Raw genomic sequence first — 23,586 nt, 5'->3', positions numbered from 1 at the left:
CATTAAATTCAGTAGCATCTAAACAAAAGAGTCATACTTTCCAGTCTCATGAACATAAGAACAGTCATACTGGGTCAGACTAATGGTCCATTTAACCCAATATCCTGTCTTCCAACAGTGGCCAATGCCAGGTACTTCAGAAAGAGCACTCATGTTTAAACTTATGTTTAAAATAAAGTTCTTCTTAGAAAGCAATATAATTAGGGAGATATGGTAGACAAAGAGGAAAAAAGACAAATCATTACATTGTTAAATATTTAATGTTTGTGGTTTATTTGTGCACATTATATACCTCTAAGATATCAGTTTAAACTCCCACTTTGAAACGTTTTTGAAGTGGAAGGATTCTAAAACTGTTTACATGAAAATAATCTAGGCAGAGGAAGAATTCGAGTGAATGATTTAACTGAAATTAAACTGCAGTTAATGACCTAAAAACAAGAGTGGGCCTTGGATCAGATGACATAATGGTTTAAATCCACATTTTCCATTGGTAATCACATATCCCAAAACTAAAAACAACCCTAGGATAAGTTCCTTGAGAGATCTTTGGCCAGACATTCTTATTAAGAAGGCCCTAATAATTTAGTTAGAGAAACAAAATCAGGATACATGTTCCTTGTACCAACTATTGGTGTGCTTCATTAATATACTATGATAGGTGATAACCTATGCCCAATTAATACCAAAGGACGTGAAAGGCTGATTCTGTGTATATATTCACTCTAACAAGGTGACAGAGTAGCAGCCGTGTTAGTCTGTATCCGCAAAAAGAAAAGGAGTACTTGTGGCACCTTAGAGACTAACAAATTTATTAGAGCATAAGCTTTCGTGAGCTACAGCTCACTTCATCGGATGCATTTGGTGGAAAAAACAGAGGAGAGATTTATATACACACACACAGAGAACATGAAACAATGGGTTTATCATACACACTGTAAGGAGAGTGATCACTTAAGATAAGCCATCACCAGCAGCAGGGGGGGGGAAAGGAGGAAAACCTTTCATGGTGACAAGCAAGGTAGGCTAATTCCAGCAGTTAACAAGAATATCAGAGGAACAGTGGGGGGTGGGGTGGGGTGGGAGGGAGAAATACCATGGGGAAATAGTTTTACTTTGTGTAATGACTCATCCATTCCCAGTCTCTATTCAAGCCTAAGTTAATTGTATCCAGTTTGCAAATTAATTCCAATTCAGCAGTCTCTCGTTGGAGTCTGTTTTTGAAGAAACAAAAATTCTGTGTATGATAAACCCATTGTTTCATGTTCTCTGTGTGTGTGTATATAAATCTCTCCTCTGTTTTTTCCACCAAATGCATCCGATGAAGTGAGCTGTAGCTCACGAAAGCTTATGCTCTAATAAATTTGTTAGTCTCTAAGGTGCCACAAGTACTCCTTTTCTTTTTTCTAACAAGGTGAGTTTCTTAAATAGCTTTTTGGGGGTTTTATATTGCGGACAAACATTGTCTGATCCAGCTTTAAGAACACAGCAGTTGCTATATTGGATCAGACCAATAATTCATCTAGAACAGTATCATGTCTCTAACAGGAACAGGGTTATATGCCAGGATGGATTGCTACAAGCACAGACTAAAAAGATTCTTACCTCATCTGCACTGTGTCCCCCTTCAGACTCCTAGCCACCCTCTTACCTTGAATAAACCTACCTCCTCATACTTCAGAATAGATTCTTTGCCTACTACAGACTTCTCCAGACTATCACATAGGCATATGTGCTACACCCTTTGTCCATGGTGGTGCTGGATATTCCTGCTATGTGAGATGATCATCTGGAGGGAGTAGCACTGTCTCAATGCTAAGAGCACATATGGCTCCATGTTTTGTCTTTCTGCTGCTGGAAATTTCACTGTGTATTAGCACCCAAAACTCTGTACTAAATATCCTGCACTTTGATCAATGCACACAACTCCCAGTTTATGGTAATGGAAGTCCTGCACAAACTGGTATGAGAACAGAATATCCATGAGAAACACTATTAAACTATTATCATTATTATTTTATTTATTATCACTTAGTATTACATCATGGAGATTTTTAAAAAACACATAGCTTTCACACTATACAAGATCTTTAGCATAAAAAGAGGAAAGCTATGTCTAAAATGTATCCCCCAGCAATAAATCCTAACCACAAACCGACTGCATAGGTTTGAACAACGAGGAGTCCTTGTGGCACCTTCGAGACTAACAAATTTATTTGGGCATAAACTTTTGTGGGCTAGAACCCACTTCATCAGATACATGGAGAGGAAAATACAGGAGCAGGTATAAATACATGAAAAGATGGGAGTTGGCTAACCAAGTGTGAGGTCAGTCTAACAAGACAATTCAATTAACAGTAGGATACTAAGGGAGGAAAAATAACTTTTGTAGTGGTAATGAGAATAGCCCATTTCAAACAGTTGACAAGAAGGTGTGAGTAACAGTAGGGAAAATTAGTATGGGGGAAATTAGGTTTAGGTTTTGTAATGAACCAACCACTCCCAATCTTTATTCAGGCCTAATGTGATGGTGTCCAGTTTGCAAATTAATTCCAATTTTGCAGTTTCACGTTGGAGTCTGTTGTTGAAGTTTTTTTGCTTGAAGAATTGCCACTTTTAGGTCTGTTACTGAGTGACCAGGGAGATTGAAGTTGTCATAAACATAAAGCTAAGGGTAGCATAAAATCCCTCCTTTACCTATAAAGGGTTAAGAAGCTCAGATAACCTGGTTGGCACCTGACCAATAGGACCAATAAGGGGAGAAGATACTTTCAAATCTGTGGGGAGAAATCTGTGGGGGAAGGTTTTTGCTTTGTCTCTTTGTGAATGTTCCCTTTGAGACAAAGAGAGACCAAGCAAGTAATCTAGCTCCTACTGAATGATACATCTAACTTATGGAAATAATAAGTAACAGCAAGGAAATGCATTAGAGTATCTTTTGTTTTAGCTTGTGAATTTTCCCTGTGCTAAAAGGGAGGTTTATCCTTGTTTTTTGTAACTTTAAAGTTTCGCCTAGAGGGACTCCTCTGTGTTTTTAATCTTATTACCCTGTAAAATTACCTTCCGTCCTGATTTTACAGAGGTGTTTCTTCTACTTTTTTTCTTTATAATAAAGTTCTGTTTTTTAAGAATCTGATTGGTTTTTAGTGTCCTAAAAACCAAGGGTCTGGTCTGTGCTCACCTGGTTTACCTTTTGGTTGGTAGAGTATTCTCAAGCCTCCCCAGGAAAGGGGGTGAAGGGGTTTGGGGGGATATTTTAGGGAAACAGGAACTCCAAGTGGTCCTTTTCCTGAATCTTTGTCTAACTCACTTGGTGGTGGCAGCAGTACCCATCCAAGGACAAGGAAGGATTTGTACCTTGGGGAAGTTTTTAACCTAAGCTGGTAGAAATAAGCTTAGGAGGTCTTTCATGCGGGTCTCCACATCTGTACCCTAGAGTTCAGAATTGGGAGGGAACTTTGACAGAAATATTCTCCTACTGGTTTTTGAATGTTATAATTCCTGATGTCAGATTTGTGTCCATTTATTCTTGTCCGGTTTGGCCAATGTACATGGCAGAGGGGCATTTCTGGCACATGATGGCATATATCACATTGGTAGATGTGCAGGTGAATGAGCGCCTGATGGTGTGGCTGATGTGGTTAGGTCCTACGATGGTGTCCCTTGAATAGATATGTGGACAGAGTTGGCACCGGGGTTTGTTACAGGGTTTGGTTCCTGGGTTTGTGTTTTTGTTGTGTGGTGTGAGTTGCTGGTGAGTATTTGCTTTAGGTTGGGGAGCTGTCTCTAAGCGAGGACTGGCCTGTCTCCCAAGGTCTGTGAGAGTGAGAGATCGTCCTTCAGGATAGGTTGTAGATTTGGGTTGTCAAGAATTTTGGTAAATGCTTCACAGAATACCTGCATTTTAGAGGCTCAAATGCACTCATTCTCCATTGATTTTCTTTACAGTTTTCACAGTGCCTAAAAGCATTGTCTTCTGGATGTCACTGATTGTGATGTCTTGAACTCCTAACATTTATACCCTTAAGGATTGCTCCAAGTGCTCCAATAATCACTGGGATTGTCATTCTAGTTTTCCGTAATTGTTTCACTTTGTGGCAGAGTTCTTCATACTTTACTATCTTCTCTTCTTCGTTTTTTTGTTTGTTTTTTATTATATTTTCATCTGTTGGTATGGTGATATCAATTAACATGGTCTTATTTGTCTTTTCTATGACAACTACGTCCGGCCTGATTGCCTGCACCGTTTGGTCTGTGATAATTCTCAGATCCCATATAATCTTAGCTTCTTTATTCTCTAGAGTTCTTTCAGTTTGGTGGTCTGTTCATGTATTTTCTTCCAGCCAGGCTCCTGCAGGCGTGTAACGTGTATACCACCATCTCTCTTCCTTTTTAGAATGCATTCTAGAGTTGATGGAGCAGTTCTGTTGGCCAGCTTTGTTTCAAACCTAATTAAGCATTAAGAATTGCTCCTATGCACTAATAATGAGGCAGTCTGCCTCTCTTTTGAGGTATTTTTCTTCAACTCATGAGTTTGTTAATCTTTTATCACTAATGGGTTCGGTCTCTCTCCACCACTGTCTCTGCATTGATTTCTATGTAAATCTTTTGGCAATTCAGTGTATCCTTTCTTTTATGCTTTCTTGGCTTGGGATGCACATTCAGCCATCACTTTTTATCATGATCAGATGATCTTTTACTCTGGCTGACTTCTTATGTATGTTGATGTGATATTCTTCTTTGTCAATTGCTTCCTCCACAGATAGCAGGCATTTTCCTCCATCACACTATCAGATGTACATTCTGCCCCAAGTCTTGATTGATATTAGTAACGCTATGCATCAACTAGAGTTGTCTTGTTTGGATGTCAATTTTTTTCTTCTCCTCTTGATTCCATTTAATCACTCTGGAAGTGTAGTGTACTGTGGGTATCACCCACATTCTCAATTTCTTCTAGTTGAATTTTGTCTTAGAGTAGGTCTTTTTAATCTGTAATGGACTTTCCTCATTTCTTCTTTGACTTCCTCATATTATGACTCCAACAGTTCCCTAACTCCAAGGTATTTGTAGGGGCCAGGCTGAGAGATAGCTTGGATAATACCTTCGTTAACTTGTATGCCATTATTGTACCAGTTTGCCCCTCTTTACAGATGACACACATTTTTCCAAGCCAACCTGTAGTTTTATAGCTTTACCAGACTTTTCTACAGATATAATCAATCTCTGTTTCTCCTTCTGTGATCCTTCATATAGTTTTGGTCACCAATGTATAATAAACTGCTAACTGCTCTTTGCTGATATGTTAATCACAATTTATCTCATGGAGCACCTGTGTCAGCAGCAGCATGATTACCATGAACAGCACTGGTGATAAGGAGTCCCCTTGAAGATTCCTCTTTTAATTTAGATCTCATCAAGGAGAGCCCCTTCCACGTACAGTCAAGTTTTCCCGTTAACCATAGATTACTGCAGAAAGGAAATGATTTCTGGATGAATCTTCTCCATTTTCAGTGTCTTCATGATCCACAAATGTAGGATGCTATCACATTCTTTTTGGTAGTCTGTCAACATCATCTCTTTCTTTCTTTCTTTCTTTCTTTCTTTCTTTCTTTCTTTCTTTCTTCTTTTTCTTTCTCTTTCTTTCTTTCTTTCTTTTCTTTCTTTCTTTCTCTTTTTTCCTTTCTCTTTCTTTCTTTCTTTCTATTGTGTTCTGTTAGCTCCTAGAAACCCCCTCATGGACCATGATCCCATTCTGCTAATCACTGTACATACAGAGAACAAAACAATGTCACTGCCCTATCTTCAATCAACAATCTTACAATCTAATTTTTCCCTTACTCTGTAGAAGTCTCTCCTTTCAAGGCATCGAGAGCCCTTCATTCCCACTGAATTCAGTAGGTGCTACAGGCAGTCTGCATTTCACAGAATTGGGCAGTATGGAGCTTGGGAAACCATGACACCAAACATCTCCAGTGAATACTGAGTATCCTCACTCTTGGTAGCTTCAATGGTTGTGGTTGGTGACTTGGAAAATTGTTTGTACATTAATGTCATCTTCTCTTCCTTTTATTTCTGTAAATCTGACATGTATATGATACTTTCCCTAACTTTCTTTATATGCCTCATTAATTTGTAACCTCTAGACATGTTGGTCTTTTCAGATTTCAGGTAACGTTTATTCTGTTATATAAGTACGTATTATTGTTAACTGCTGCTTAAAACCTCAAGGAAAGCCTGTAAATCAAAATCATGTGGAGAATAAAACTGCCATCAAATATACATAAAATCTATTTATTTACTTTTCAGAAAATGTCTTTATTAAAAGCAATCCATTTACAAGTCTTTCTTAAATTTTAAACTTTTCTCCAAATACTTTGCTCATTAGTTATATAATTCTGCTACATAGCTGAAATGTATAAGCACATGCATATTTAGAAGTCTACACATCTTTACAATAGTTATTAAGTAGTTTTAAAACTCTTGTAAATCAACCAGAGGAATCACAACAAGAAAGCAGAAAACTAGTAAGAAGTTTTTAATGTTTGAATCTTAGCCAGAATTACCATTAAAGTTGTAAATTTTGTCACTAAATAGATAACAATATAAGACGTTGTATAAATCAGTAACTATGCCTGTATAAGCCAAAGTAGCAACATCCATTTTCTGCAACTTGCATTAAGATTTCAGCCTTTATGTGCAGTATTGTACTTGATTTTTGGAATAAGTTGATACTAGAGGATTAATTCTAAATATACAAGGCTACCTAAAGCTAAATGCATTTTGGAGGCTGCTATAACAATTTTCATTCTGTGCACTTTGCATGCATTTGAATAATATATACTTTCCATTACATTTATCTCTGCGGAAAGGTTACCCACCATCCTTTTTGAATAAAAGGTGTCTGTTCCTACAGTGTCTTTAATGTTACTAATGTAGCTCTTGGGAAATAAAATACATGGTATGCAAGCAAGCTGTATTTACTGCACTTGAATAACTGGCTTTTTGTTAAGGACAGATTAAAGCAACATACTGTCATGCTTGGTACACCCAAATTGAACTCCCCCTTAAAAATATTTCAAGTGTATACATTTCCTTTGATCCTGAAAAAATTCTATTAGCCAGGTTTGAAACATAGATAAAATGCCATCTTTCTGAGATGGGTGAACCATTTCAATGGATTATAGAGCTACGGAAACTATTCACAGAAGACAAAGTTCACCTTTTTCTCCCTGTTCACACATTGTTGAACAGATGGATTCTTCCAGATTTCTTAACTATTCAAGATTATTTAATGAATGTTTAATTTGAATAGTTTTTTTTAGTCCACGGATTGCTCACAAATTGTATTTTGCTATGTCTTTTCACTATTACTGTTCCCTCTTTTGACCAAACAGGTTAGCCAAATTTGGGGCATTTTAGGTTGTTCCAGTTAGGAGAAACTCATAGAGCCAGTTATTTTCTTTGATGTAATCGTATTTATTTGCAAAGTTTATACATAAAACCTTTTTCCCTGAACACAGTAGGAGTCAAACAGTAGGGGACAGTGAGCAAAGACTCAGACCCTGGGTCTGTGTTGGAGCAGATTGGCATGTCTGCTTGGTTTTCTGTTTTTTTTCTGTCTCTCTGTCCTGCTTCATCTTCACCTACCAATCCTAACCCAAACCTGCATTTGTAACTCCTTGGGTCACATGGTCCAGCTTCTACTCAAGCTTTCATACATGTTTATATGTGACACTGATGTTGTTTCAGCCCCTTTTTTTACAATGTCTTATTTCCAAAAGTTATGCAGAATGTAAGGCAGTGGTTATGCGCAACCCACCATAACAAGATTTAACCCAACCCATAACATAAGCTTTCCTTCATCTTGCTCTGTGATTGGTTACTTTGGTCAGATGGTATAATTTCTGCTCCCTGACAAGACAACCATAATTATAATAAAGGGAAGAGAGATGATTATCAACTCACTGGGCTTTAGTTTTCTGTTCCCTGAGTGACCAGAGCAGGGGCTACACTAGAACAATCAAGAACCTGCTAGAACCAATTAAGAGAGGCAAGCTAATTAGACACCTGGAGCCAATTAAGAACATACTAGAATCAATTATGGCAGGCAGACTAATCAGGACATCTGGTTTAAAAAGGACCTCCCATCAGTTAGGATGTGTGTGTAAGGAGCAGGGAGTGAGAAGGTGTGCTGCTGGAGGACTGAGGAGGACAAGCGTAATCAGGCTTCAGGAGGAAGATCCTGCAGTGAGGATAAAGAAGGTGTTGGGAGGAGGCTATGGGGAAATAGCTCAGGGAGTTGTAGCTGTCACGCAGCTGTTACAAGAGACACTGTATACAGCTGCAATCCACAGGACCCTGGGCTGGAACCCAGAGTAGAGGGCGGGCCTGGGTTCCTCCCATCCCCCCAACTCCCTACTGGATACAGGAGGAGGAGTGACCTGGACTGTGGGTCCACCAGAGGGAAGGTCCCTGGCCTATCCCCTGACCACTAGGGGGTCAGCAGAGACTGTGGGGATTGTTCTCCTCCTTTTCCCCATGCTGGCCAGTGATGAGGTTAGCTGAGTGAATGGCAGGTCTGAGCCACTTGCAAAAGTGGCCAAACCGAGACCTGCCATGAATCTCTGAGGCAAGGAAATCCGCCAATAAGCACAGGACACCACCAAGGCAGAGGAGAACTTTGTCACACCATCTACAACAATAGTTCATATATAATACACCAACTGTATTTGTTTTTTTCTGTAGTGGTTTTCAGTCATCCATTACCACTCAACTTAGTTATTAGTAATTAGTAACAGAAGAAGGGTTATACAAGTGTAGCCCTACTTAAGGTGAGTGTGGTCAAGTCTGCAGAATAGCTCCCATGTCATGGCTCTGTCCAAAAGTGTAGGGAAAAATTCAACAATCATCTGTTAAGCATTGCTCAGTTTATGTACTGCACCTTGCCTTTTACACTCACACGTAATACAACTTCTGCAAACACAACAAAGAGAAGCAGCTGCAGAAGCTGAAAGTGGTTTTCCAGAAAGAAACATCACAACTTTCTTCTGATGCACAGAATGTGGGACCATCAGCATTGTTTCATTCTCACAATCTAGCATAGTCATAGAGTTTAAGGCCAGAAGGACCACCATTTAGGATCATTTAGCACATCTTCTGCTGTGACAGGCACACTGGTTACAAAAGGAGTGCAAACATGGTGAACTGTAATTAAACTGCTAACTCCCCAAATTGTTGTGCAAATAACTTTTCTCCTCTGTTTGCCCAGCTCTGATGGTGATCATAGCCATGCATGTGCATCAAAAGCAACATTCTTGTGTATTTCAATTTCCAGGTCAGAGCAAGCAGACATAAAGGGAAAATAGGATGATGTATGCACTACTAGGTTCAAAAAAGCAAATTAAAATTCTGTTCTCTTTCAAACTTACATGTACTGTGATGGGTTTGATCTCAGAAACCCCCTTGGGACTGTCACCTGATGTGCTGAGACTACCTCTGAGCCTGTTTTATCTGCCAGTTGGGCTTTCAGAATCCTACCTTGTCGAGATGGGAGGAACGCAGACATGCAGGGTCTGCTCCAACAGAGACCCAGGATCTGAACCATATGCCCCAAAGCTGCAGACTTAATTGAAAACAGCTTAAGAAGTGCTCCTGTCTCCAACACCCAAATACCCAGTTCCCAATGGAATCCAAACTCCAAATAAATCGTTTTACTCTGTATAAAACCTTATAGAGAGGTAAGCTCATACATAGTCACCCTCTATAACACTGATAGAGAAATATGCACAGCTGAATTAATACTTGCTCTGGTTAATTAATAAGTAAAAAGTAATTTTATTAAATATAAAAATTAGGTTCCAAGTAATGAAAGACAGAACAAAGTCAATTACCAAGCAAAATAAAATAACACATGCAAGTCTAAGCCTAATACACTAAGAAACTAAATACAGGTAAATCTCACCCTCAGAGATGTTCCAATAAGCTTCTTTTACAGACCAGGCTTCCTCCTAGTCTGGGTCCAGTAATCACTCACACCCCTGTAGTTACTGTCCTTTGTTCCTGTTTCTTTCAGGCATCTCTTTGGGGTGGAGAGGCTATCTCTTGAGCCAGCTGAAGACAAAATGGAGGGGTTTCCAGGGGCTTATATAGTCTTTCTCTTGTGGATGGAAACCCCTCTCTCCCCTGTATAGAATCACAGCTACAAGATGGAGCTTTGGAATCACATGGGAAAGTCACATGTCCATGCATGACTCAGTTCTCTACAGGCCGAGCCATTGCCCACATGTTAGCCCAAACATTCACAGGAAAGCTCAGATGTGAATTGGCATCTATGAAGGTCCATTGTTAGACAAGTATTTCCATTTACTTGAATAACCCCTTCACATTATGTTGACCAAATCTGCCTTAGGTGTTTTCTACAACAAACATTTTAAATACAAGCATAGAGCCAACACTCATAACTTCAGATATAAAAATGACACCTGTATGAATAGGATGAATACATGCAGCAGAACATAACCTTTGCAAAGATATGTTACGTGGCATATCTAGCATAAAACATTTCAGTTATGTCATATTTACACACATAAGCATATTTCTATAACTGCATATTTCTATAAAGCATTATATAGCATTATATGACTTCTATAAAGTCACAAGTAACTGTTAAAAGCTATTATATACCCAGTCTACGCTTCTGGCAAGCATGTTTATAAAATAGAGAAAAACATCTTTGGGAAGCTCAAGCAAAGTATTTTGTGTCAATGAATATGAAGTGAAGTCTATAGACAGCAAAATCTACATCTTGGAAGAGGGCTGGGTTAGATTAGGTGACCCTTGCAGTCCCTTCTATGATTCTACTTAGGGCCTAGGGCTTTTGGGTTGAAATCAGTGTGAATCTTTCCATTAATTTCAGAGGGAATTGCAATGGACTCCAAATGTTTTCCTCAGGTAGCTTCCATTGATTTCTATGACAGGTTTCAGAGTAGCAGCCATGTTAGTCTGTATTCGCAAAAAGAAAAGGAGTACTTGTGGCCCCTTAGAGATGAACAGATTTATTTGAGCATAAGCTTTCGTGAGCTACAGCTCACTTCATCGGATGCATTCAGTGGAAACTGATTTCTATATATTTGGTATGAGTTAGGCTATCAGTTTGTCTAGTCCATAGGAAAGGGCTAAGCGTTATTGTGCTCCCTCTGGCTTAAGATGCTGCTCCATGGAAGGAGTACATTGTCACAGTGTGGTACCACTAAATTGGAGGTTCTGCCCAATCTTCACTGACTTCCATTCACTTACACAATGACTTTGTGGTTCCTGCTTCTCTATGTGCACAGAAAGTAGTGGTGTGGTGTAAGGATGGACCTTATGTGCCATTTGCCAGAACATAGGACAGGCCACAAACTGGGCCTGTATAATTAAGACAATATAGATCTTATTTTTGGGGGGAGAGTGGGGAGAGTTGGGAAGAAGAGAGAGATTTTGGGGGTGTTTTTGTTTTACACTGAAGAGATTGTTCAATATTTGTTTTTACTGGCAGGTTTAAATGTTCATTTTTTTTCCATTCCTCAAATTTATTAAAAAGTGAATAAAACACTATTTTATGTGTTTGTGTGTGCACATATATACATGAATGTAATTTAAAACCTAAAGAATAAATTGAATGAGGATTAAACTTCCCACTACACTGTATAAATTCCTTCATTGACACATTAATCCCTACTGTGGCTACCATCATAAATTTATTATCTTGACCCTCCAGAAGCTAACATGACGGAGCAAGAAGACTTTTGTGAGCTCAGCATTCATATGATGGTAAGTGCCAGTTTACCAGATCCCTGGTAATGGATGCTGCCGTTTTATTTACATGTTTGCTAAATATAATACTACATCATAGAACAGAAGTATTCCCATTCCCAACCCTTTATCTCATTCCAGGCATGAATAACAGCTCAATATCTTAAGTTCTGGACCATTGGCTTCTATGGCTATCAGGACGGAAGCTTTGACTGAGTTAGCATTAATAAGAAATTCTCTCACATTTTCTTTCATGTTGTTCTTGACAGGTTTGAATCAGTTATTTTGGCTGGTCTTGCTGTCTCATGTTTTCAGACACATTCATTTATCACAAAGCAAGTCACTTTCCTGTTTGTGTTTCCACTTTACTCTAAAGGGCACACACAGAAACATTACAGGAATGCAGGATTACAGCAAATAAATTGTCCACACTTAGTCTGCAGTATGTCTCTACAATCATTCTATCCTGTATGATTCTTGTTTGAGAGAGAGAGTTTAAAGGCTTCCTATAAATAACCATTAAATATAGCAGTTTCTGATTATTTGACTTTAATTATATGATTTTTTATTGATAATTAAGAATAGATAGAGGGAACTTTACATTTAAAAAAAAAGAAATGTACATAACTCTCATTCAGTAATACATCTGTTTATTCACCTCAGGCATGTATGATATACAACAATTTAATTGGATTAGATTGCCAGGCCACTTTTGCACAATATTCGGAAAATTTCAGACCAAAATTATTAAAAAAATCAGGAGGCACCACTACTTGAAACATTGATCGAGTAGACTATACGAAGCACTATACAATACCACATTCTATGTGGAACAAACTCACACTTGTAGTAGGCACAGACAAGATGATTTGACAGAACTTTCTCTTCTCTCTAGTTTTTATAAAATGAACAATTCTGTATATTACCTGCCCCTTTGAAAAACTGATCACACACTGTTCATGCTTAAATATTTATGAATTATAATTGTATCTGAGTTCCTCTTTTAAATATCATACAGCAAGTGACCAGGTTTACAGCAGAGGTAGCCTTTAAACAGTGTGTACAGAGACTCAATTACTTAATAAATAAAGAGCCTGGCTCTCCTCTCACATTCTCACATTTGGTGTAAAACTGGTGTCACTCCACTGATTTCAGAGTTCTCTTGATTTACACTGATGTGAGAGGACAATTGGGCCAGAAGTTTCATATCTAACAGATGCCACTATCTCCCCTTTTTTTTAACTATACAGCATTTCTTACCGTGTGTGGTATCTCTATCTTAAATTTTAAAGAGGGGTCTAAACAGTTAGAAACTGACTATAAGAGAGTCAAGAGAGCAGTATAAAATGCAATATAACATATCTCAAATTTTCAAGTATAACTAAAGGATACTTCTAAAATTTCTCATGAAGATTTAAAGTGTTTGTGACTTATAAAAGTTTTCTTTTTTAAGAACAGTTTAGTTTATTCTAAAATTAAAAGTAAATCTTGAAAAAAAATGTGCACTGAAAAAACTTGAACTTTGCCATCTCTGTAACTTCTAAAGAGTGTAATGAGAGAAAGCGAAATGTAATACTTTTCTGTTTTTGTCTAGGAAACAGAAATTCACTTTAATTGTTTGGTTTTATGTGAATGGCATCAGAATTGGATTAAGGTTCCTGGGGCCCTGAGCCAGAGCAAGGGGGGCCCTTCCCACCCCTTCCACCTGCGGTCCCACCCACAGTCCCAGCCTTTTACACCCTTTCCCTGGGCCCCACCCCTGTTCCACCCAGGGTCCCCCATTGCACTCCCACACTTCAGCCCTGCAACCTGTTTGCTTCCTCCCACGCCCACCACTATGGCACCAAGACTGGAGAAACTCTGTCCCCCCGCACGGCCCCAGGGGGAGTGAGAGTTCCCCCAGCCCTGAGGCTGTGGCAGGTAGCCAGAGCTCCTCCAGTCCCAGGGCCACAACAGGGGTCTGGATGCTGGGGCTTCCCCTGCCACCCCCGGCGCTTCTGCAAGGAACCAGCATCAGGGAGCTGGGGCTTCTCCGCCCTGCCCGCCCAGCACTTCTTCCGGAGAGTGGGATCAGACATGAGGGTTTCCCCTGCTGCCCCACGGCTTCTGCCAGGGACAGGGTTGTGGTGCTGGCAGGGGGTTTCCCTTGCCCCCCCATGGTTTCTGCCAGGGATGTTGTCAGGGGGTGCTAGGCTGGGGCTTCTCCTGCTCCCCTGGCTTCAACCAGGGATGGGGTTAGGGGGCACTGAGGCTTCCCCCGTCCTGCCCTGCCCACTCAGTGCTGTTGCCCAAGAGTGGGGTCGAGGTGTGGAGGCTTCCTCTGTCCTGCCCACCTGATGCTGCTGCCGGAAAGTGGGGTTGCAGTTTGGGGGCTTCCCCCACCCCTCCCACACACTTGACAGTGGATTTCTTCTGGGCACCCACAGTTGGCCAGGGGCACTGTAGATGGGCACCCTTGGCCCAGTGGCTAATCTGCCACTTTATGGCATTATCCACAGTGAATTTTATAAATCACAGTTACTGCTTCTAAGATTATTTTTGATTTACATGTATAATATATATTTTCGGTGATAGACATGCAGTACAGAATTACAAAGCAACGGGTTGTTTGCACTGTTGTTGTAGCTATGTTGGTCCCACAATATTAGAGAGATAAGGTGGGTGAGGTAATATCTTTTATTGGACCAACTTCTGTTGATGAAAGAGACAAGCTTTCCAGTTTACATAGAGAGTTTCTTCAGGTAGAATTGCTCAATGTAAACTGGAAACCATATCTCTTTCACTAACAGAAGTTGATCCAGAACATCTGACTTGAGATACACTTTTAAGTTCAGCCAAAGGTTTACTATTTTAGTCACATTTTTAAAATTGAATATTCCATTTACTAACATTTCAATTTTTAATATTTTATACACGTACATTCTTTAACAGGTTTCAGAGTAGCAGCCGTGTTAGTCTGTATTCGCAAAAAGAAAAGGAGTACTTGTGGCACCTTAGAGACTAACAAATTTATTTGAGCATAAGCTTTCGTAAGCTACAGCTCACTTCATCAGATGCATTCGGTGGAAAATACAGTGGGGAGATTTATATACACACACAGAGAACATGAAACTATGGATTTTATCATACACACTGTAAGGAGAGTGATCACTTAAGATGAGCTATTACCAGCTAATACCTGTTGTTGTAGCTGTGTTGGTCCCACAATATTAGAGAGATAAAGTGGGTGAGGTGGTAATAGCTCATCTTAAGTGATCACACAAGTTTTTTGGATTGAGTCAAAATTAGAGGGGGGTTGAGAGATTGGGAACTGCAGCCCTGTGCATGCAAATGATGTACACAGGGGCCACTACCTTACTGTCCTGTTTAATCTGTATGTGAAACATCTGACCTTAGAAAAAAATGGTTGTCATGAAGGCCAACCACAGACACAGCCAGTGATTTGCATGGAACAAAATCTCGCAGCCAGCTGCACAATACCTTCTGATGTACATGGGGCAGACTGTTTTTGTCAACTCCTCACATTACATTTCTTGTGGAATTTACCCCTGCTGGAGTTCAGAGCTGAGCCCAAGTCTTGCCAGCTTCAAGCACAGTGTGAGACTCATCTCTTTCTGCACAACTAATTGAGTTGTGAAGTTAAACTGGCACTTCTGTAGCTGATTCTATTTAAAAAGAGGAGGGAGAAAAGGAAAAGAGTGTTTGTCTATCATGAGTAATCAATGTAATTCAAAATTCTGTAAAATATGCTTGGATATAATGAATGTGTGTATCAGAAACACAAATAAATGAATATTAAGTTGATTTGTTGGAAGGATTTTACAAGCCTTTACTTAAGAAGTCAAAAGGATGGCAAAAATGCCATTTGTAAGACTAAAACGACAGGTCATTCTCCTGTTGACCATGAAACCAAAGGACCTATTGCTAAGTAAAGACCTATTGTAAAGTGAACCAAACCCCTACCAATCTTTAAGAATACTTTGTGATAGTAATTTAGATTGATGAAATTAAGATCTTTGACCTTTATTGAGAGAAATAAGAATGGAAAGTTTAGTTGTTTTATGTAATATTCTGATTATCAAAATAAGTGTTTTTAACTGCAAAATGTGCCAATCTCATTGGTATGGAAAATTTGGATATTGTAATATGTGCCTGAAAATTCTCAAATCCACCAAACGGGGATATGCATAACTGTCATGTAAAAAGTGAGAAGTTGTAAGTGATATACAGCTAATCTATAAGTAGTCTTCTTTGGATCTGATTTTAGAACTATTCATGTAATCAGCTGCAAACTTCAGTTTCCACAAAGACTAGGTATTGTATGTGAATATCTTTATCTATCTTTGTGTCCTGTTTCTATAAAGATAAACATGCTTGGAGTTGCCATTTTCTGCCTCATCAATTAAACACTTATACATTGATGCTTAAGGCCAAACCTATATCCATAAAACATATAGAAATAACACTTCCATATTCTTTTTTAGCATAACCATGTCATGGACCTCAGTAGCCACCAATTCACTGAGTGTAATTTATGTGTGGAACATTCCAGGAAGCTCTATGGTAGCATGGGCTAAAACAGTCTCAGAAGCATCCTCATTCATACCCAGGTCCATACATTTATCTACTGTTCCTTTTGTCAGTTAGGATGTGCAGTGCTCACGACAGTGCTAGACCTATCTCAATGCTCTACTTGGTCCTAGTGGGGGATAAAGCTTGGTTGGACAGGCAGGATAATGGCCAGCCTCAGTGGTTCTGAGGACAGGGGAACAGTGTGAAGGATTATGAGTAGAGCCCTACCAAATTCATGGTCCATTTTGGTCAATTTCACAATCATAGGATTTTTTAAATAATAAATTTCATGATTTCAGTTATTTAAATCTGGAATTTCACCGCATTGTAATTGTAAAGGTCCTGACCCCCCAAAAATTGTAGGGGAGGGGATCGCAAGGTTATTGTTGAGAGAGGGTTGCGGTACTACTTCCCTTACTTCTGAGCTGTTGCTGGTGGTGGCACTGCCTTCAGAGATGGGCAACTGGAAAGCGGCATCTGGGGGCTGGGAGCCCAGCTCTGAAGGCAGAGCTGCCGCCAGCTGCAGCACAGAAGTAAGGATGGCATGATATGGTATTGTCACCCTTACTCTGCGCTGCTGCCTGCAGAGCTGGACCTTCAGTCATCAGCCGCCACTTTCTGGCCACCCAGCTCTGAAGGCAGCAGCAGAGAAGTAAGGGTGGCAATACCATGCCATGCCATCCTTTCTTCTGAGCTGCTGCTGGCGGGGTGCTGCCTTCAGAGCTGGGTGCCTGGTCAACAGCCGCCATTCTCTGGCCACCCAGTTCTGAAGGCAGCACAGAAGTAAGGGTGGCAATACCACGACCTCCCTAAAGTAACCTTGCAACCCCCCGGCAACTCCCTTTTGGATCAGTAGCCCCAATTTCAGAAACGTTGGTCTCCCCTGTGAAATCTGTATAGTATAAGGTAAAAGCACACAAAAGATCAGATTTCATGGTGGAGTGGGGGGAGATGACCAGATTTCCTGGTCCGTGACGTGTTTTTCCTGGCCGTGAATTTGGTAGGTTCCCAGGCTGCGATTGCCACTCAGAAGCTTACCTGAATAACCAGGGAAGGGTCCAATGATGGCCCCACCCCAAAGATCCCAACTGGGGACACCATCTAGCCCCCCAGGAAGTAACAATGAGAGGTTGTTCAAGCAACTAGAGGAATCTCTGGCTGGTTGCTATTCTGAACCCTCCTGCTTACCTGACTTCTGAGCTGTACATTCGTGCTTGCTCCCAGGAACCTGTTCCTGGTTCCCTTCTCCTATTCCAGACTCCTGTCTACTCCCAGTTCCTGCTGTCCTGCCCTACTCCAGGTTCCGGCTCCTCTGCGATACCTCTAATGCTGTTTCTGGCTCCGACTCCTGGCCTGGCACCTGACTCTGTTTCTGACCTTTGGCTTGCTACCAGAAATTGTCTTTGGTTTTGACACTTGACTCTGACCTTGACCCTTGACTCTGCCCACACCTCGGTCATCAGAAGCAATGTATGTTCTGACATAATGGAGACTTTCCCCTCCCTGCACTCCTTCTAATGCCTCAGAGTATATGTGCAGATTATGTCTTAGTGGAGTGAAGGAGCTTTCTCTATCTCTCTCTGCTTCCTGTTGGCCAGTGGGACATGGCTTGGGAGAGTTGATTGGTTATCACAGATTTCAGCACCCCCCCCACCTAAATCTATAATTGGTGTCCACTTTTGCTTCCCTGTCCTCACTTTTATAGTTGAGATATTGCTGAGATGTGGGTTCAGGATATTATGGGTATGAAAACTTGCTTAGGGATCAGGAAGGGTCCTTTTCCCCCTTTGAGCCAAATTGGCAAGATGTCCAGGGCATTCAACCATCCATATAGCATTCCAGACACTCAGTTATTGGTTAAAAAGAAAAAGAATAGGAATTTAATGTTAGGAAATTATATGGAAATTATTAGTTCATTGCAATGTTTGGTTCCATTGTGGCTGTAATGGGTGGACTAGGTTCAGAGTCTCCCCACTGGAGGCCTCAGGGTCTTGCCACACCCGTCCCAGGAAAGGAGCAGAGGCGCTAAGTCCTCCAAGCAGCCTAGAGAGACTGAGAAGGGCTAACTAATCAGAGAGACTGCAGGAAGCAGCCAGTCAGGGCCCAGGAGGGCCAAATAAAAAGGAGCTGCAGATCCCGAGACAGTTCCTTGCTGGAGTCAGAGGAGTGCAGATGGTGCTCCGGCTAGACAAAGGGAATTGCAGCACCATGGACAGCTCAGATTTGGGAGGGACTGGGGGAGTGAGAAAGAGCTCCTGGCTGGCATCTGGGTCTGGACACAGACAAGTCCTGGGCAAAGGTGAAGCTTTGGTGAAGGCTGGAGCCACGGGGAAGTGGCTCAGGGAACTGAAAGCAATTTTGTTAAAGGGACACGGTGGCACATGGTTGCTATTCTTAGGGTCCCTGAGCTGGGACCCGGAGTAGTGGGCAGGCTTGGCTCCCCCCCCCCCCGGCATAGGCCACTGCGGAAGCAGCCTACAATTGGACAGTGATAACCCCCCAAGAAGGTGATCTGAACTAGTTAGTGGCCCAACTGGAGAGCTGGGGCCAGAACAGAGCAGAGTGGACAACAAGTCTCCAGGGAGGAATCCCTGGGGGTATGGCCTGATTCCAGGGCCAGGACTGTTTAAAGACTGCAGACACACCCGACCAGAAGGGGGCATTTGTGCGAGGTGGGTGCCATGCCATTACAGTGGCTAAAGGTTGAAGGTGTTCAGCACCCAGAATTGAACATGATTAAGAGATGCAGAAGATTCCTGGTGGACCTATTTTCCTATAGGGAGAAGGGGGAGACCCTTAAGCCTTCGCAGATTGGAGATAACCTCAGATCCATTTCTGGGGGACAGGCAGTAGAAATCAGCAATGGCTGAGTCCTAGAAATTTGATTGAAGAGGACCAATCAAATGTATTTATTGCATATAATATATATATATATATATATATATAACATGAACTGAACCCAATAAAATGCCTGGTATACCTGTCTTCATTGGTTAATATTAATAAAGTTGTGGCCTGTCATTTTAAAATCAATCCTTATGTATGTGTATCATTCACCAGCATGTTCTGAGGGACGTACAATGTATCATACATCACAAGCCATTGAAAAAATGTTAAATTAAATGTTCAGATTGAAAAATTATATTTTGGTATGTGTTAAATTGTTAGATGAAAAGCAGAAAAAAATAAAATGTTTATCTACAGAATTATGTGTGTGCTTATTAAAGTCCTGGAAGTTTCAAAGCTTGAAGCATTATTAAACCACGACTTTGATGCAGTCTGGCAAATTTCCCAAGAATATTTGATAGAAATATTGTACTGTTACTGATAAATTTGAAGGGGCATGCACAACATGTGTTTAGAATGTTTATAAAAATCTCTGATTTGCATGTAGCTCCCACTTATTGTAAATACAATTTATGGGTTGGGGGGAGAGCAATGAAGCAGTGATAAGGTAATACTACAAAAGTGATTCCTGCCTCTGGCAAAGTTTTGTGGGATTTTGTTTGTTTTTAATGTACCAGAATAGGTTATAATTTGGACATATTTGAATAACAGGAATAAATAAGGAAAATTGCAGACACTGTGTTTTTTATTGGAGGGAGGGAAGAATTTACTTTCAGCCCTCTCCCCACCTCAACCCCATAAGAAGGGACTGTAAAGTTTGCTTTCTTGAGTTATTTTGGTGGTAGTGCTCTGGGCTTCCATGTTGGTGATCTTTGTTTAATTTCAAGTCATTCATTCCCTGTGGACAGGGTGTGACATGGTAAGAACACAACTGGCTCCTACTATGAAAAATGCACCTAGGGCTGGTCAGATAACTGTTGGGTTTTTTTTCAATTAATTGGCAGTTCCAAAGGGGGGAAAATGGCCAATTCCAGTCAGAACTGAAAATCATAATTCTGAGAACTGAAAAAGTTGATAAAATTTTTGTTTCAGTTGAATGAAACATTTCGTTTGATCCAGGCTTGACACTCAAAATAGCCACAAGAGAAGCCTCACTTATAACCTTTAGCCCAGTGGTTACACCACTTACCCAAGATATGGCAGACATGCATTCAGTTCCCTTTGCTGCATGATATGGAGAAAGGATTTGAATGAGGGTCTCCTACCTCCAAGGAGCTTGCCCATACTCTGTGGATATGGTTGTGGATATTCTGGGGGTAACTCTTGCTCAATCTTCCCTGTTGAGTCTGTTCCAGTATGTATAAACAATTAAGTACGCATAGGACCAGAGGCACAATTAGAATGACTCTATAGCCAGATGGTGAGGGCACTCATGTAGGAAACCCACATTTGTGTCCCTCTACTCCAGAGTGCTTTTCACTCTGTTATTTCTCCTCCTACTTCACTTACACATACTCCCATGCTAGATATGGTGTAGAAACCATAGTGATTCATCATCATCAATGGAAAATTCCAAAAAGAGGCAGCCTCCTTGCAGATTGAGCATCACCTGGATTGGTCTCTAGAAAGGTCCTGAAGGTGACCTGACTATATATTCTGTTTATACAAAACAAAACAAAACATGGTGGATAAATAGAACCATTCACACCCCTTACTTTATATTGTTTCATTTGTCACTCTTCCTCCTTGGCTCCTAATGAGTACTTTCTGTCCCTAAACACATGGAATTCTCTTCATCCCCGGTCCATCCTGAACCCCAAAAAAGGACTGCTTAGATTTCGCACTAGGATATGTCAACACTGCAAAGAAGACCAATACTCTGAGGCTCAGTGCTGGGGGTTAATTGACTTGGGCTTGGGCTGTGTTACTAAAAATAACAGTGTAAATGATCCTGCCCAGGCTGCAAGACCCTGCACCCCCTGGCCGGGTTTCAGAGCCCTAGGACTCCAACCTGAGTGGGAACATTAACACTGCTATTTTTAGCCGCACAGTCCAAGCCCCTCAAGCCAGAATCAATTGACCCAAGCTCTGGGGTTCAGTGTCACAGGTTTTTCTTTTTAGTATAGAAATACCCTAGATATCTTTTCTCTTGCAGTTCTTTGCTACCATGCAAGGGACTCCAGTGTTTCTGGAGCATTTCTCAGATCCCTGGCTCTTACATCCAGTAGCTACAGCAACGACAAGACTTTCTTGTCCATTGCTACTCAGTTGGGGTAGGAAAGAGATCTTCCTGCTTCTAGAGGATCTTTGGCAGAATTCTGAGGGGATTAACCAGCCTACTGTCTAGTTCCCTTCAGAAAGATAACAGATAGGGAAGCAGCCACAACATCTAATTGATGTTCTTGGGAGGGGAAGCAGACCTCCAGAATAAATCATAATGGGATACCTCATCTTGAAAACTTCAAAGGAAATGGAGATTCTGTGGTTTTAGTGAGGAGAGTTAGAAGAACACGCTTTACAGATCCAGGTTCATGCCCTTTACCAAAATGAACAAATAAAGTACATCATCTTTCTTTTTGTACCTAAAAAGTGTGCAAATATCCTAAGATTAAGTTTTTTGGTACTTTAAATTAATAACTTGAGACAGGTAGCAGTGTTTCTTCAGACTGTATTTAGTACCTCTTCAAACATATTTGGAATTATCTTCTTTTAGAGGGGAAATGTAAATAGCACTAAAATGTGATAGTGTGAATGGAATATCCATTTATGAAATAAGATGGTCTTTGCACTTCTGAGTTATCTGTGAATCTCAAGACTGTCATCTACCAAGTGATTTATATTTAACTCTAAACTTAGGGTTTTAACCTTCTACCACAGTACTTAAACTATCTTGTATGTTCCCCACTATGGTTTATGACAGTGATGCAACAAAACCCCATGCATTAAGATTACCCATTGCAAAGATTCTAAACACAGTGACAACTAGCTATGACCTTCTAAGTTGTGCAAGCCACTAAATGCCATGTGACTTCCATTGGCTCTGCTGCAGGCTATTTTATCTAAATGAAACCAGCACCATGGCTGGGTATGCCATAGCTGCCACAAAGACAGAGAGCCCATGAAAATGAACTTCTTCTAGGGCTGTGCAAGACACAGCAGTGTTGTTACAGTGAGTTTTGTGAACCTTTAAAAGTTTCAGTTCATGTGATCTGACATCCCCAGCGTTTTGCTTTGAGATTTGAGATGAAACAAACCACAAAATTTCAAGCCAAACTCAGCCTAAACTGCCAAGTTTTGCCCCATTGCAGGTCAAAATACTGTGAAACCACAGTGTTTCCATTCAAAAAACATTAAGTGTCCTGGCTCACTTAAGATTCAGCCAAAGTTCACTGAAAGGTTTGTGAACCTTGACAAATCTTTTGGCAAGCCTGTGCAGAGCTGAAAGTTTTTATAAAAAATTCCCAAACCAGGCAGTTTTCACCTGGGTGTGGGTTTCATTAAGAAACTTTTGTCCAGCTCTGTCGTCACTCTCCTCCACTCCATGGCTTTTGATTCTTGGACCTATTCTTCCCACACCATTGTTGAGTAACCTTAGGAGCCCACTGGGAGCAGTGGTGGAAAGGGCTATGGTGAAGTAAGGTGCCCTCAGATTCCATCCGCTAGCTATCCATATTGTGGGTAGCAGTACAGTGAGAAGAGCAGTCTCTATGCAGCCACTCCATCACCTCCTTACACAAATATAGGGTGAGGAATGGATGAAACCAGGGCTCTGTCTCCCTCCCCATCTACTGACTAGCATAGCTACACTGATGTCTCTGGGCATATATAAGCTGTTCTAAGTATAGGCCTGACACAGGGGGGATCAGGATGGCAGACTGTGACTTTTAGTAACAGTCTGCCTTCCTGTCTGCTCTAGAGGCAGTGTAATAACTTGCTAAGGACATAGACACAAATGAGATCTAAAAGAGTTAATCCAGCTAAACTGGAGTGAGGACCAAATGGCACAACTTCATAGATCTAAAAATATTGACTTGGAAATATGAGGGTTTCTTTCATCTCCTATTACTACTTTAAAATCAAGAATAGTGAGCACTCTAAACACCTCCGAACCCACTCTCCCAAACTTTTGAGCTCCAGTTAGAAATACTAGTGCCAAACCACAAAGAGCATAATTGAACTTGTGTTACAGCAGGAATCATTCACTCTCCAGTTTTGCCAGAGATGGTAAGCAGAATACAAGAGCCTAACATGCTTGTTAGATAAAAGAACCATTCTCTTGTGAGAGTGAACAAGGTTCACTCTGTAATATTCAAAGGAATGTCTGAGTTAAGTGGGAGAAAATATGCTCATTTCTAGGGGCTGGTTTTTATTTAC

This window comes from Dermochelys coriacea, chromosome 1 (assembly GCF_009764565.3).
Source record: "Dermochelys coriacea isolate rDerCor1 chromosome 1, rDerCor1.pri.v4, whole genome shotgun sequence".
Taxonomy (NCBI): domain Eukaryota; kingdom Metazoa; phylum Chordata; order Testudines; family Dermochelyidae; genus Dermochelys; species Dermochelys coriacea.
This window is presented reverse-complemented; position numbering follows the sequence as displayed.